This window comes from Myotis nattereri (genome assembly GCF_964212035.1).
Source record: "Myotis nattereri genome assembly, chromosome: 16".
NCBI lineage: Eukaryota > Metazoa > Chordata > Mammalia > Chiroptera > Vespertilionidae > Myotis > Myotis nattereri.
In genome coordinates this window covers 12,675,722-12,690,801 of record NC_138091.1, presented here as the reverse complement: position 1 = coordinate 12,690,801, position 15,080 = coordinate 12,675,722, and positions in this window count along the sequence as shown.

Here is a 15,080-nt window from a genome sequence, read left to right as displayed (position 1 = left end):
ATTTCCGTCTATAACAGAAGGAATGTGTAAAAGCACTAAAATCAAATTTTATCTTCATCACAAATTTTCTTAAGAAAGATTTAGACATTCGGGCCAAGAAAGTGAAAAACTAAATATGTTTACTAAGAGCACTTAGATGAGAAGCTCAGTAGGAATGTTCCAGTAGGTCTAATATTTTTGTAGAACAAGAGTTCCAGAAGAAAGATTAAAGTATTCAAAGATTCAATGATAAAAGTACTGAATTAAAGTAAAATCACTTCTGAACCAAAGAATGTCATGAGTCTTTTCATCATGTGTCACATCTGTTAATTGAACTAAGACGCATGTCAAGACATATCTTGTTTACATTTTTAAAATTCAAGTATTAAGAGGGAAATCCCTTAAGTATCTAAAGTTTTTTTTAAGTTATCTACAAAATAAAAAAAGTCAATTCTATATCAACACTAAAAAACAGAAGTCAAATCTACAGAGTTTAGATGAGAAAATATTGTGACAAACAGAAATGCTCTTTAACATGCAGACTTTAAAACTACACCAGTACACACAGTCCTGCAAAATAGATCAGAGAAAGAATTTTTGCAAAAATAAGTACATAAAATGGAAACACATAATGCAAGCAAATAAAATTGAAAGAGAGAATGCAAGATTGAAGAAGAATGAATACAAATGAATGGTGGTGAGTAACAAGAACAGTAATATGTTGACTGGAGTTATGTTTCATATTTTGAGTTTAAATGATTTTGAAACTGAATGCAAATGTAAGAATTATTCTTGTCACAAATTCTGTAAAATGAAAAAATAAATTATTTAAGTCTGACTATTAAATCTTCTGGATTTAATATTCTTGATCATTTCAACAACAAAAAACTAGAAGCCGGGGGGAGTACAGAGATTAAATTATACTCTTGTTTGAAAGAATCAGAGAAGGGTCCACAGAAGTGCCAATTAACTAAGTTCTGGAGAATGTCTAGGTGATGAGAAGGGGAATGTTGTTCTGAACAGAGGGAACATGTAAATGAAAGATCATGGCATTGATAGAAAAATATATGTTCAACTTGTTTTAAAAGAGATATGGTAACATGCAAAGACTAAGAATAATATATAGAATTTGAAAATCACTAAAGGCAAGAAAAATAGAAAGATAAAATTAAGAACTATGGAACACAGAAAAGCAGAAAACAAAACAAGATGAGAGAAGTAATATTAACCAAATAATTTACCACAATAAATGGTTAATGGGTTAAATCTCTCCCATTCAAAGACTCTGGAATTGAATCAGATTGAAAATCCAAATTGTTTTTTTATTAGATAAATAACTAAAACAAAATGACATAAAAAATAAAATAAAATGATGTACAAAGATGTAACTTGCAAAAGCAAACAGAAAATACAGAGATAGAAATACTAGCATTAAACCAAAAAAAATGAGGCAAAAGTGTCTAATGACACTGTTTATTGCTGTTATTGTTACTGTTTCTCAGCTAAAAATGTAGAAAATAATAAGAGATAATGAGAAAATAATGGAAAAAATAATAAGAATAAGTCCTGTTTGACTATGAAGTAAGATGATTCTTACAAGTACTTAGCACACTGTTGCCTGGTGCATAGAAAGAGTTAAATAAATAATAGTTGTATAAAATTTAAGAGACATCTTTGACCAATTCATCTTCTCTCATATCCGCCTTTCCTCTCCATTCTCATTTCTACAATCCCAATATGGTCTCTCATTGCGTTTCTGCTGGATTATAAAGATGATCTCCTAACTGCTCTCTGTCTTCAGCTTTACACACTTCAATCCACCCTGCCCAGATTAATCCTCTCAGAACAGTATTTTTATTATGTTATCTTTGGCTCAAAATTTATATACAAGATAAAATCTAAACATCCCAGCTTGTTATTCAAAACTCCCTACAATCTGCCATGGTCCTACCTTTATTTAGGCTTATGCTGCACACTCTCCATAGGAACTTTTCCCTCCAGGAATATCTACTGGTACCTTTTCAATAGCACTGAAATGTGTTTTAATCATTCTGTCTCTCTATCTCTTTGTTATCACTTGAAGCCTCCTTCCACCTATTCCCATGTTGACTGTTGACTTTCTGCTCCCACCCTCAGTCCCAAAAATTACTTCTTTTCTCCTATTTAAATGTAGGCTAGCTTGATCCACACACAAAAACTTCCTCTTCTGATGTCCAAGGAATTAGGTGCTGTATTCTAATACTTATATAAATCCTCCCTTGCGTCATTTTTATCATACTAGAGGCCTGGTGAAAAAAATTCGTGCACTTGGGGAGGTCCCTTAGCCCAGCCTGCACCCTCTCACAGACCAGAAGCCCTTGGGGGATGTCTGACTGACAGCTTAGGCCAACCCCGTCCCGCCCCCCCCCCCCCACCAACCAGTCATTCCACCATTTGGTCGATTTGCATATTAGGCTTTTATTATATAGGATTCCACCAAATTTGAATGTTGATGGTAAGATAAAGCATTATTTTATGCACCACTAAGAAATAAAAAAAAAAACCCTGCCAATTACAGTATGACATTCCATTGATTTTTAAGGAGCGTGTTGCTTTTTGGGTGATAATAAAATGTCCCTCTTAGAATTAATAAAATAGGTGTTTCATACATTAATTCATTCATTCATTCTCTCAACAAATGTTTCCTTATAGTCTACCACATGCTCAGCACTGTACAGATAGTATCACCAAACAATACTAGTACTGATAAGGCAATTACATTCTAGTTTACACTCTGTTGTACACATACCTTTTCGGCCCGGACCCCTAACATTCCCCTGCCCCACCAAAAGGTTGGTAAGGTCTTTAAAAGTACAAATTAATATCTTATACTTTATTTCTCATAGTAGGTTGCATTTTTCCTACTTTTCACATATTAGGTACTCTAAATATTTAATGACTGATAAGTGAAAGAAGGGTGCACATAGTGTGGTAAAGTCAGTTCTAAATTCAGACACAAAAAATATACAGTCTGTTGAAACCAGTTAGATGTGAGCTTCTCAATGTGAATGCCTTTGTGCTACTTCATAAAACATCGGGAAATGTTCAAAAAGTGTGGAAGGAGGCCAACCTGTTGTGTGGATGCGACCAAGAGCTGTCTCAAGTGTTCTCCCAGTGAAACAAATGAACACGGAGGGTCATGATGAATGCATCATTCACACTGCTTTACAAAATCACTTTCTTCCCAATTATGTAAAATAATAGATTTTCAAATCTCTGTCTTTTGTTGATTTAAGATTTCTGGTTTTTACTGTTTTTGAGACACCATAGAATCCATAATGTCCACAAATTGGCCCTTTTCCTAAGAATTCCACCCCTTGCGATGTTGCCGAGCCAGGAGTGAGCACGTCTGCACATTGTATTCTGCATCTCAGTGGAGCTCTGCCCTTCTCTTCAACATTGCTCAGGAGGTTGGGGACTCTGCAGATTGCAGCATGTATCCCTTGAGAATGCCCAGGGCCCATTGTGGTCTTAATTAGTGGGGCTTCTCACTCTTGGAAGTTCATCCTCTTTGACTCCTTGGAGAACTCAGAGGAGAGGAACACTTAGGTGCCAATCGTGATCATTCATTCAGTTAACAAGCTTGTAAAGAGATTTACAATGTGCCAGACAGTTGCAGCAGATACAAAGTGAATGCAATGCTTCCTTCAATTAGAACAGTCTTCTATAGGACTTTTTAAAAAATATATATTTTACTGATTTTTTACAGAGAGGAAGGGAGAGGGATAGAGAGTTAGAAACATCAATGGGAGAGAAACATTGATCAGCTGCCTCCTGCACACCTCCTACTGGGGATGTGCCCACAACCAAGGTACATGCCCTTGACCAGAATCGAACCTGGGACCCCTCAGTCCGCAGGCCGATGCTCTATCCACTGAGCCAAACCAGTTAGGGCGCATAGGACTTTTATACCTTTAATTGCTCTGTCTTGTTTCCATTTTGATCCTCACATTCATCCAGTAAAATAACCAGGAAACATATTAGTCCCATTTTATAGATGATGAAAGTGAGGCCCAGAGAGATTCAGAGAACTGTCCACAATCAAATGGCTAGGAAGGTCTCCCAAATTCAGTCCTCCTGACTGTACTCATAAATCTAATGTTTTTGCAGATTATACATGTAGAGAGTTAGGACTATTAATAAGCTGGGTGGAATTTCAAGTTATTCCACATAAGTCCTGGATGGTATTCCAAAAACATCACTCGGCTCCCCCAACTCCAAACACAAAAATCAAAGAAGCATGCCCAAGTTCAGCCAGCATGGCTCAGTGGTTGAGCATTGACCTATGAACCAGGAGGTCACAGTTCAATTCCCGGTCAGAGCATATGCCTAGGCTGCAGATCAATCCCCAGTGTGGAGCATGCAGGAGGCAGCCAATCAATGATTTCTCTCATCATTGATGTTTCTATCTCTCCCTCCCTCTTCTTTCCTCTCTAAAATCAATAAAAATATTTTTAATTAAAATAAAAGCATGCCAAAGACATTGACTGCATTGAGTATCTAAAGGTCCAAATATATAAAAAATACATAGAAGTTTGTGCAGATGAAATTAGCGATGGAAAGTGACAGGGGAATTTTAAATGCCCCTGCATGTTCCCTTTCACCCTTTGCTCTTGTCTGTGGTTTGGTCCTGACCAGAGAGCTCCAGATGGAATGAATGAACAGTGTCTGGGGCCAGCCTCAGGGTTGGTTATGACTGCGAGTTGGCATCCCGCCAGGCTGGGCCTTCCCTCTGTCCTCCCCAATGACCCTGGCCCACTTCAGCTGGTGGAATTATTTAAATATTGTACATTACTAGTTAATAGACACAACATATTGAAAGTTTCACAATCAAATATTTACGCTGCTAAAAAACATTTTACATGATCTTTAAACAGCCATGTCATCTATTTATTTTCATCCTCTGATCTTTCTGTTTTGTATCAGAATCGGAGAATTTAGCCTATTTACCCAGGAGTAAATATTATGATGAAAACATTGGGTGGCTCAAAAGTAGACTTAGTAAAGTGCAGAAGGATTTTTTTCTTAGTGTCAATTGCACAACAGCCCTGCATGATAATAAATTAATAAATTTATTTGGGAAGCTTGAAGCATGGAAATTAATATTTCATGGCTAGACACTCCCTCTACCTGTCCTTGGTCCCCTTGATATACCAGCCTAACCATTCTTTTTGGCCATTAATTCCTTTTCTGAAACAGAGAGAAGCTCTTCTGGGGCAGAAAGCGGGCATTTACAGGTGGCTTCCATCAAGGAAATATATTTAATGCTGAACCTTGGGCTGCAAGTAAGAATTGACAGTTGATGGTCTGGAGTCTCCTGTTTGGCAATCAAGGACCAGCACGCCCTCAGCTTGGACTCCTCTGTTTCCACCAGATCCTCTGAACTTCTGCATCCTTCACCCTAACTCTGTCCTTTTTGCGTTGCTTCTGTATTAGGCCTCCAAAGCTGGCCTCCATGTTTCAAGCACAACTTATCTCTACCTTGTGAAAAGTCCAGCCAGTGTCTCCTCTTATCACGGAGTCAGAGAGAAAGACCCTCCTGGAATATCTGGTGCTTTTTCCATGTCATTTCCAAAGAACACTCTTAAAGACACAGAGAAGATGCCAGAACATCAAAGAGCAGAAAGCAACACCTTTGAGATAAGCCTGACCTGTCTCTGGCTTCGGGGCTCAGGACCTAACCACTGCACTAGCTGTACATTGGCTCTTTTGTGCTCTCTATTCCTTGAATTTCATTCCTTCACCCATAGCCAGTTTCCCAGACTCTGACCAAACTCCCACTCAGGGTCTTACTTCTGACTCACTCACTTTGGAAGCTGAATAGCCTGCAGCTCCCTAATGTCACTTTCCAGGAGCCTCTGAGGCCTGTGTTGGAATCTATGCCACCTTTTCCACAGCCTCAGGCAGTCTTTGAACTTCCTTGATGTTCAGCTCCTCCTCTAAAATAAGAGGAAGATATATAGAACCCAGAATTGCCTTGAGGATTATACAAGCATATGAAGTTCCTCGTACTAGCATAGTGTTTGGTCTAGGGTGAGTACTCACCTATCAAATGTGGTAACCTACTTATTATTTTACTTAATTATTATTTTTACAATTTGTAGTAAAATTGGCCTTGATTTTCCCAATTGCTCTCCAATGCTAGCATGGTTTTTTCCAAGCCACCTCTGAGTCTAAACATTACTCTTTAGTCAGTGGTTCATAGCTATAAGAAGGCATGGGAGGTAAGATATGCAAACGAAAGAGAAAGAGAGAATAAAGAGAGATTGGGAGAAATGCAGGTTAGAAGATCCATGCTTTTGAAGAAATTACTCATTGTATGAATGATACATACCCAATAAATAGATAGTAAGGAAGAGCGGCCCTTTTTTTGTAAAACAGACATGAAACAAATGAGACAGAAACTTGCAAACTGAAAAAGACACCCCTGGGTCACACAACTCCTGGTTCAAGTGCCTGTGTAAGGACAAGGTCCATTTCCACAGCTCTCAGCTTCCTCGTCTGTGAAATGAGATGGTCCAATGGACTCACTGAATAAACACTGAGCAACCACTTACTGAACACCTACTATGATCAAGGCACAGCTCTAGGCTCTGGGGTAAAGAGGAACACAGCAGAGGCAAGATCCCACATCACATTCCAGTCATGGAGGCAAAAAAAAAAAAAAAAAAGAAGAAGAAGAAGACAAGTAGATAACTAAATGAGATAAATTCTGTTGATGATAAGGCATTTTAAGAAAACAAAACATAGAAATTGATCAAAAGTCTTGGGAGGAGTGGGCTACCTAAGCTAAGAACGTCAGAGAAGGCTTTTCTGTGAAGCTGATACTTATGTGAATGGAGTCCAGGTGTGCAAAGATCTGGGGGAAGGATGTTCCAGGCAGAGACAGAGAGCGAGTGAGCTGAGCGTGGGAGATCCGTGTGACTGGAGGACAGTAAGCAAGGAGAGGCTAGGGTAGGCAAACGCCAGGCTTGGGTAACTTTAAGCACAGCAAGGAACAGATGGCACATGAAAATTGGGCAAATTGAAATTTTACAAGGAGTAATATTCACAAAGATATGTGTGCGGCAGGAAAGCCACAAAGCACAGTACAGTAGCCCCGGGATCAGAAACAACAGGACATCCTGATTGCTTCTAGTGCTGAAGTGGGAAGAGGGAGTGGTCACCAGGACCCACAGGGACAGAGGATGCAGGCGGGATCAGGGGAACCTGAGAAACCAATGCCCTGGCCTCACTCCCCCACCTCCCTCTCCTCCATGCCAGAGCTCCCCATTGGCTGAACACACCCAAAAGTCAGCAGGCAAAGGAGCCTGTTGATGCAGGCCTGTTGGTCATCCTCCCCATCTCCTCCCACAGCACCACCTCCAGTGAAGGGCAGGTCAGAGGAAGAAGGAGGAGAAGGAAGCTATCAGAAGATATCCAGAGGAGCCATGACAAAATGTTTGGCTTAATTCTGAGGGCATTGGGAAGCCACTTGAGAGTTCCAAGTAAGGGAGTACTTTAGACTAATTTATGTTAAAAGGATTAACCTGGCTTCTGTGTAGAGAATCAACTTCAGAGGGGCAAGAGTGAAAGCTGGGAGGATATTTAGGAGATTATTACACCAACTAAGAAATGCATGCTGCTGTGTCTAGCATGGTGGCTGAAGATACGAAATATATATACACACACATACACATACATATATATATATATGAAATATATATATGAAAATATATATATATATATATATGAATTTAAGATATTCATTGGGAAAAAATTTAAGTTATATCATTGTCATGAGCCAAAAAAATTTCTTCCGCAAGCCTAATGGAAAAGGAGAATGTCAATGCTGCCAGCTCTGGAACCACTCTACACCAATGCCAACTAACGTTGCTTTCACGGTGCAGAGCGCATGGAGGTAAACTCGCCATCTCTGTGCTGCCTTTAGTTATAAGCAGGAAAGAGAAAATAAAGAGTTTTCAAGCCTATCATGTAGAAAAATGATTTGTCCAGTCAACCCGATAAATAACAAATAGTAAAGTCTTCTAGTTTTATTGTTGGCATCATCATCAAGAACATGCTGTGCTTGTTATCTGGTTAAAGGGGTTTCATTCTTTGTGATGTTGAAGTGAGTTACAATCTTTAATAAACAAATAACGTCAGTAATTTTAAAATTCCACAGTCATGAATGTTTGTGGATTGTTGTTGTTTTTCTCCCTCTCTCCCTTTGGTGATGCTTTTGTCAGACATCAGAAATGCTTTGGTTGTGTTCCCAGATGTGGTATCATTTCCAACTAACGAGTGGAAGGCTATTTCTAAAAATCCGCCAATGTCTCTTCAAGGATCAGGCTCCACCATTGATGAGTGCCTTAAAGGCTGGTCCCACAATACCAGTCCTTAGCCATTGCTCCAATCCTGGGAAGTTCCAATGTCCCATAAATAAACCTGGGTAGACTATTAAATTCACATTCTTATCGAAGGTAGGCCTAGCATGGAAGATGGTCACAAACAACACACAATTGTGGAAGAGTTGCTTGATCATTCTCCACAAAAATGACTTCATAAATATTGTTGAGGGAATTGAATTGATTATTTTGCAAAATGTATATACAAGGATCCCAACTCCTAATTATCTTCAAAAATAAAGAACAAAAATGTGAGCACTTCACACACACCTGAGGTCAGGTAACAGCCCTGCCACTTGCCAGATGGATGATCTTGATCAATTGCTTCACTTCTATAAACAGGGCTGCTTAGAGCAGGGGTTTGGGAAAATACTTTGTGCAGGACTCCTGTAGATATAAATAATTTGAGTAGCTCCAAACCAGTGTGGCAGCACTGTGGCAGCCCAGTAATTCACCGTCAGAGGAAGTAATCAGCTCCGCAGGCTTCCTCCTGGACCAGCGCTGCTCGTGAAGCTCCAGGACAGCCAACCCATTCAGCTCCAGTTCTGGAGCTCCTTTGGGTATCTGGTCGACCCCACCACAGCCTAAAGCGTTAGAGAACAACCAAAGGGGAGAAATCAAGATCAGGAAGTGAGTGCCACCCTATCTGACTTAGGCTCACAGCACCTAGCCCAGATGGCACAGCTGATACCACAAGAAGACTTAGAAATGTCAAGGGAGGCACTCCAAAGCACAGAAGTCCCCGAGATGTGGCATCTGGGGTGGAACCCCTGGTCTAGGGACAGCTCAGTTCCCTATCTATAAGATGGGACTAAACTTGTCCCTCCTTCCTAAGGCCATTGTGAGTATTAAATGCGAAAATAAAACCACTCAGATCTTTAGCCTAAAGTAAGCATTTACTTAACACCAGCTAATCTTGCTGCATACATGAATGCATGTACAAATACATACACATTAATATGCATGTTCTGATGATAGATTTGTGTATCGGCATTTGACACTTGGCCCTATAATGCCTTCAAAATGGCCAATCATCAAATTCCACATGGCAAAAACAAAACAAAAGAGGACACCAAACCTTGGGCATTATTAGTTCTAACTTCACAAAGTTCTACCCAAGGAGATATTAGTTTACAGGGTTGCTTTCTGTTTTTGTTGTGTGTTTTTCTTTTCAACGAGCACAAAAACAAAGCGTTCAAAGTCTACTTGCCTCAAAACCAAATATCACTGCTTCTGACTGCGGCATCCCTGCGATGGTTCCCCCCACCTGCAGCACCTCATCCGGCCTCAGGGCACCGGTTTCACGAGAGGACAACCAGGTCTGACGCAACTGGAGGCTGTTTAAAGGATGCTGACTTTTTCAAAACTGCTTTGGAATTGCCCTGGCTGTTCCCACCACAGAAAATAATCCTTTCCCAAAGACTGTACCATGTAGCATTTGCAGAGCACTTTGAAATATATCAGGCGCTTCTCTGCTCTTCAGCGTTGCTCGGTGGAGGGATCATTATTGCCATCACCACCACCATGATCATCATCATCATGGATCTCCTCTGATGGGAACTTCCTAGGTACCAGGCTCTGTCCTGAGTGCTTTTCATGTACTTATTTCAGCGATTCTCAACCTGTGGGCCGCGACCCCTTTGGCGGTCAAATGACCCTTTCACAGGGGTAACCTAAGACCATCCGCATATCAGATATTTACATTATGTTCATAACAGTAGCAACATTACAGTTATGAAGTAGCAACGAAAATAATTTTATGGTTGGGTCACAACATGAGGAACTGTATTTAAAGGGCCAGAAGGCTGAGAACCACTGACTTATTTACTCACTGAATCCTCTATAGAACTTTTTGAACAGACGTCCTCACCTTACAGTAGAGGAAACAGAGGCACGAGAACAGAGCGGTTGAGTAACTTGCCCAGCGTCACACAGGTCGTAAAGGTGGGGCCAAGGCGTTACACTCAGGCATCTGGCCCCAGCGCCCCCTTCTGCCTCCACCAGCCATGGCGCTACCGCTGCCCCGCGCATGGGAGGAAGAATCACACCACCAACAGCTCCATGTTTCAGCCACCTTCTCTCCAAACCCAACCTACGGCCGGCATGTAAGTTTTATTGGATCTTCTAGGATTTTCCTTGGGTCGTTTTTAGTAAATTTCCCCTCAAATACACTGACAGTTACCCCAGCTTCATGTCTTGAAAGCTTTAGACACACAGTAACCATTCTCTGGCTTTAAATAATAATGTAACAAAATCCTGGGTCTGTGGTTTTATTTATTTTTTTATGGCATGGGTCAGTACCAAGGTCAGTTTGTAATAAAGAATTTTCCAGAAGAAAAACAGAAATTGGCAATGTACCGTAAGAAAATACTGCGTGTGCCAGGAAGCAACGTAGAGATGTTTAAATTTTCCCTGACATGAATACTGACCACCCAGTGGAGTAAAAAAAACACCTGTGGTAGGCAGTGTGTCCCGGAGGGGGAAACCGGAGCAGGCCTCGGAGTCACCTGTCCGTGGAGACGCTGCAAGAAGTCGTGGAAGAAGAGTCGCACGGACCCGGCCATGCCTCTTTCTGGGGACAAGTTCCAGTGAACCAGTGATCCTCGCTCCGACGTCATTACTTGGGCTGTCGAAAAGCATCTTAAATACCTCGCAGGGTTGCTATGGGGATCACGAGGGAACTAGGCACCACAGGGTTTAACAAGCTAAAAGGACATGTGCATTGGAGAAAAGACGCATGATAACAGTGTGATTGTCGGACAAGAAAATCTTGTTGGGGAGGAGGGAGGAGTAGCGGAGCACAAAGCATTTGAGGGCAGTGAAAGTCTTCGGTATGATGCCCTGATGATGGAGCCATGTCATTGTACATTTATCCACACCCATAGACTGTCCGACACCAAGAACAAGCCCTAGCGTCACCTCCAATTGGGGGATCATGAAGTATCGGTGGGGGCTCATCAGGTGTAGTAAACGCATCTCTCTGTGGGGTGTTGATAGCGGGAAGCTGCGCATGTGTGGGGCAGGATTATATGGGAACTCCCTGTGCCTTCCTCTCAGTTTTGCTGTGAACCTAATACTGGTCTAAAACAAATCTTAATAAAACAAATCTTACAAGAAGGGGCCTACCAAAGGTTGCAACCCCTGCCTCAATGTCCCGCAGGTTTAAGTCTGAGAGGTGCTGGGCCAGTTCCTATAAAGCTGTTATATCCATTCAATTCCTATTCAGACACAGGAATCTTGCTGCAGAAGCATTCAGTGGGTCTGATCGGCTCCTGGCCATTTGCTAAACTGCATTTTTTAAAGTCACCTTTTGCTGAACACTGGGTTCCAGAGACAGTGAGAGTATTGTCGGTTAACAAGCCTCCTGCCGTGAATTTTCTTTACTGTTATCACGCTGGTTTTAATAGCACTTGGAATTCTCCCTTTTCGGACATTCTCACTCGGAATGTACTAATTTTAATAGCAGGTGTCATCTTAGCTAAGCTCTCCAACCCTGAGTGCGCCACGCTCTTCTCAGAGAGCGAGAAACACTTCCCAGACAGTGTCCTCTCCAACTACCCGCTCTCCTCTCTGACTCAGCCCTGGGGGGTGGGGAGGGGAAGAGGGGTTTGGGAAGCTCTTGAGCAATTGGGGCACACTAGGTATTCCGGGTGGCCCTCCCCCGCGCCCGCCCCCGCTGCGCTGGGGTAGCGCCTCACCATTCCTTAGCCATAATAGGCGTCCCGGGTTAATGAGCCAAGGCACGCATGATTTGTAAGGTCAGCTGGAGCAGGTCAGGGATTTATGGGCCTCCATTCTGTTTTCTGGGGAGCGGGGGAGAGGGCAGGCGTGCTGAGTGAAGGGAGGGGTTAGGATACAGAATGTGACCAGTTCACTCACACACACACACACACACACACACACACACACACACTTTAGAGAGAAAGCAAACTCCCACATCAGCTCACACTTTATGAACCAGAAGCGGTTTCATCATCACCTCTGGAAAGTGCATAATGCTGTGGCAGGCCCTGAATGGATGAATCTGAACACACCAGTCCCTACACCCCAGGCACCATCCCACACCCCTGTTGCAATTCATCTTTAGAGGCACCTGTAAGATGCCTCAGTAGTTATAAAGAATGGAAGACATAGCCAAAGTCCTCCAGAAATTTGTAATCTACTTGCAGAAGATCACAAGTAGCCCTGGCTGGTGTGGCCCAGTTGGTTGGGCGTGGTTCCCTGAGCGGGAAGGTTGCCCGTTTTATTATATTCCAGTTGCAGGCTCCATCCCCCAGAGGGGCGTGTAGTTATAGAGAATGGAAGACGTAGCCAAAGTCCTCCAGAAATTTGTAATCCCTGTTGATATTTGGCTCTGTTGACTAATGAGTTTGCCGACCACTGGCCTAGAGCAGTGGTTCTCAACCTTGGCTGCACATTAGAATCAGCTGGGAATCTTTTTAAAATCCTAATTTCTGGGCCTCATCCTCCGGAAATTCTGTTTCTTTGTGATGGGGTGGGGCCACAACATTAGTAACAAAGAAACAGAATTTCCGGAGGATGAGGCCCAGAAATCAGGATTTTAAAAAGATTACCAGGTGATTCTAACATGCAGCCAAGGTTGAGAACCACTGTTCTAGACCAGTGGTCGGCAAACGGCAGCTCGCGAACCACACGCGGCTCTTTGGTGCCTTGAGTGTGGCCACGAAGTTTCAATCACACTGTACGTGCACGCCTGCACGTGGTATTTTGTGGAAGAGCCACACTAAAAGGGCCGCAGTTTGCTGACCACTGCTCTAGACCAAGAACGGCAGGAATGGAGCTGGGGCAGCTGGGGCGATTGATTCAAACACTGTCAGAACGCACATTCTCTACTTCTGACCCCTGCTCCTCCCCACTGTAAGGGCAGCAAGGACACACGGAATCTGAGGGGAGAATGCATGGAGGCACAACTTTTAACAGTGACCCGGCCCTCTGGCAAGTATGGCCCAACCAGATGGCTTTAAACCACAAGTAACCACTGCACTCCCTTCTCCTGAGCAGGAACCAGCACAGAGAAAGTGCAGAGGGAGGAAAAGAGGGCGAGAGGCGCTGCTGGGAGGCAGGGAGGAGGAGCTGTGGCAGGTACTTTCAACTGAAGCCACTTTCTTCATACATGTTTAACCTAAGTCTTTGGTTAAACTAGACAAAAGCCCTTTTATATTCACTACCATTAAAAAAACACACACACACAAACAAACACAGGTTGTATTCGGCTGGCTCACGTGACTTCCCTGCGGGATTCATTGTGGGAGTAATAATGACATGGATTTCTGGTCTGCTGGGAGTGTGTGGATGTTCTGTCACTATATTCTTAGCCCCTGGAGGTCCAGGATTGTATCTTTTTTATCTCTGTAAACCCCCAGGGCCAGAATACATTCTGCGGTTAACAAAATACTTCTGGAATGGAAACAAATTGATAGGCTGAGGCTGCATTCCTTAAAGAGGTGATTCCTTCAACAGGTAACCTGGGAGTGCACACTTCACCCTCCCTTCCCGCGTCTAGATGAAGTTTCATGGAGATCAGAGCGCAGATTTCATAGCCGAGGCCGCAGAACAGGGCCATGAGTCTCCCTCAGCTCGCACACGTTTCCTCAGCCCAGAGACGGATTTTATACCATAAAGTTAAGGACGCTTAAGCTTCAAGGCCCCCCCCCCCCCACTAGCTCACTGTGGGTGCTGGGAGTTCCAGTGAGTTCCAGGCAGACCGAGGAAGCCAGAGTGCAATTGAGAACATTCCTGCGTCAGCATCTCTGGTCAGTTGACTGAAGGATCTCATGAGACAGGAAATGAATTGTCCGTGCTCCAGGTCACTGTAGTTCCTTTTCTCAATCCGAGTCAGTAGGAACACTTACACTGCCATCACATATCTAACTTTGCACTTGTTTTTTAAAAGGCCTCCAAACTGTATAAGACTCAGGTCCCACAACCGAGAGCTGGCCCTGGTTGACTCACACAGTTTTAAAACTTACTTTAAAATTATGGATAGTGTCCTAACTGGTTTGGCTCCGTGGATAGAGCGTCAGGCTGCGGACACAAGGGTCCCAGGTTCGATTCTGGTCAAGGGCATGTACCTTGGTTGCGGGCACATGCCCAGTGGGGAGTGTGCAGGAGGCAGCTGACGGATGTTTCTAGCTTTCATCCCTCTCTGTAAAAAATCAATAAAATATATTTTAAAAACTTATGGATAGTTGCTCATATTTTTAAAAATCCATCCATTGGGCACTATAACCTGGATTTCCAGGTCATTTGAACAACTGGAGGGAATGGCAACAAGTGTTGTCCCTCCCAAATGGCTCTAGTCAGCTCGAGCTGGGTCATGGCGGCCCATTTGGACGAGCCATGAGCTGTCTGTTGAGTTTGCTGCGTACACCATCTCCCCACATTTTCTCCTAACCCTGGTCCTGTCTTATGAGTTTGCAAACCTGCATGTCGACCAGGGCACTTGCCAACGTGACTTGCAAAGATGCCTCAGTACATCTCCAATGAATGGATGAAAGGAGAACAATCGCTCCCCTGAACATGTGAAAGGAAAAAGAGAAAACAGACGAGAGCCGGTGCCAGGAATGGGCACTCAGGACAAGAAGAGGGTGAGACCAAGAAGACAGGGATGACCGCGGGGGACATGAGGGGCTTGTGCTAAGAAGGGGAGAGCTG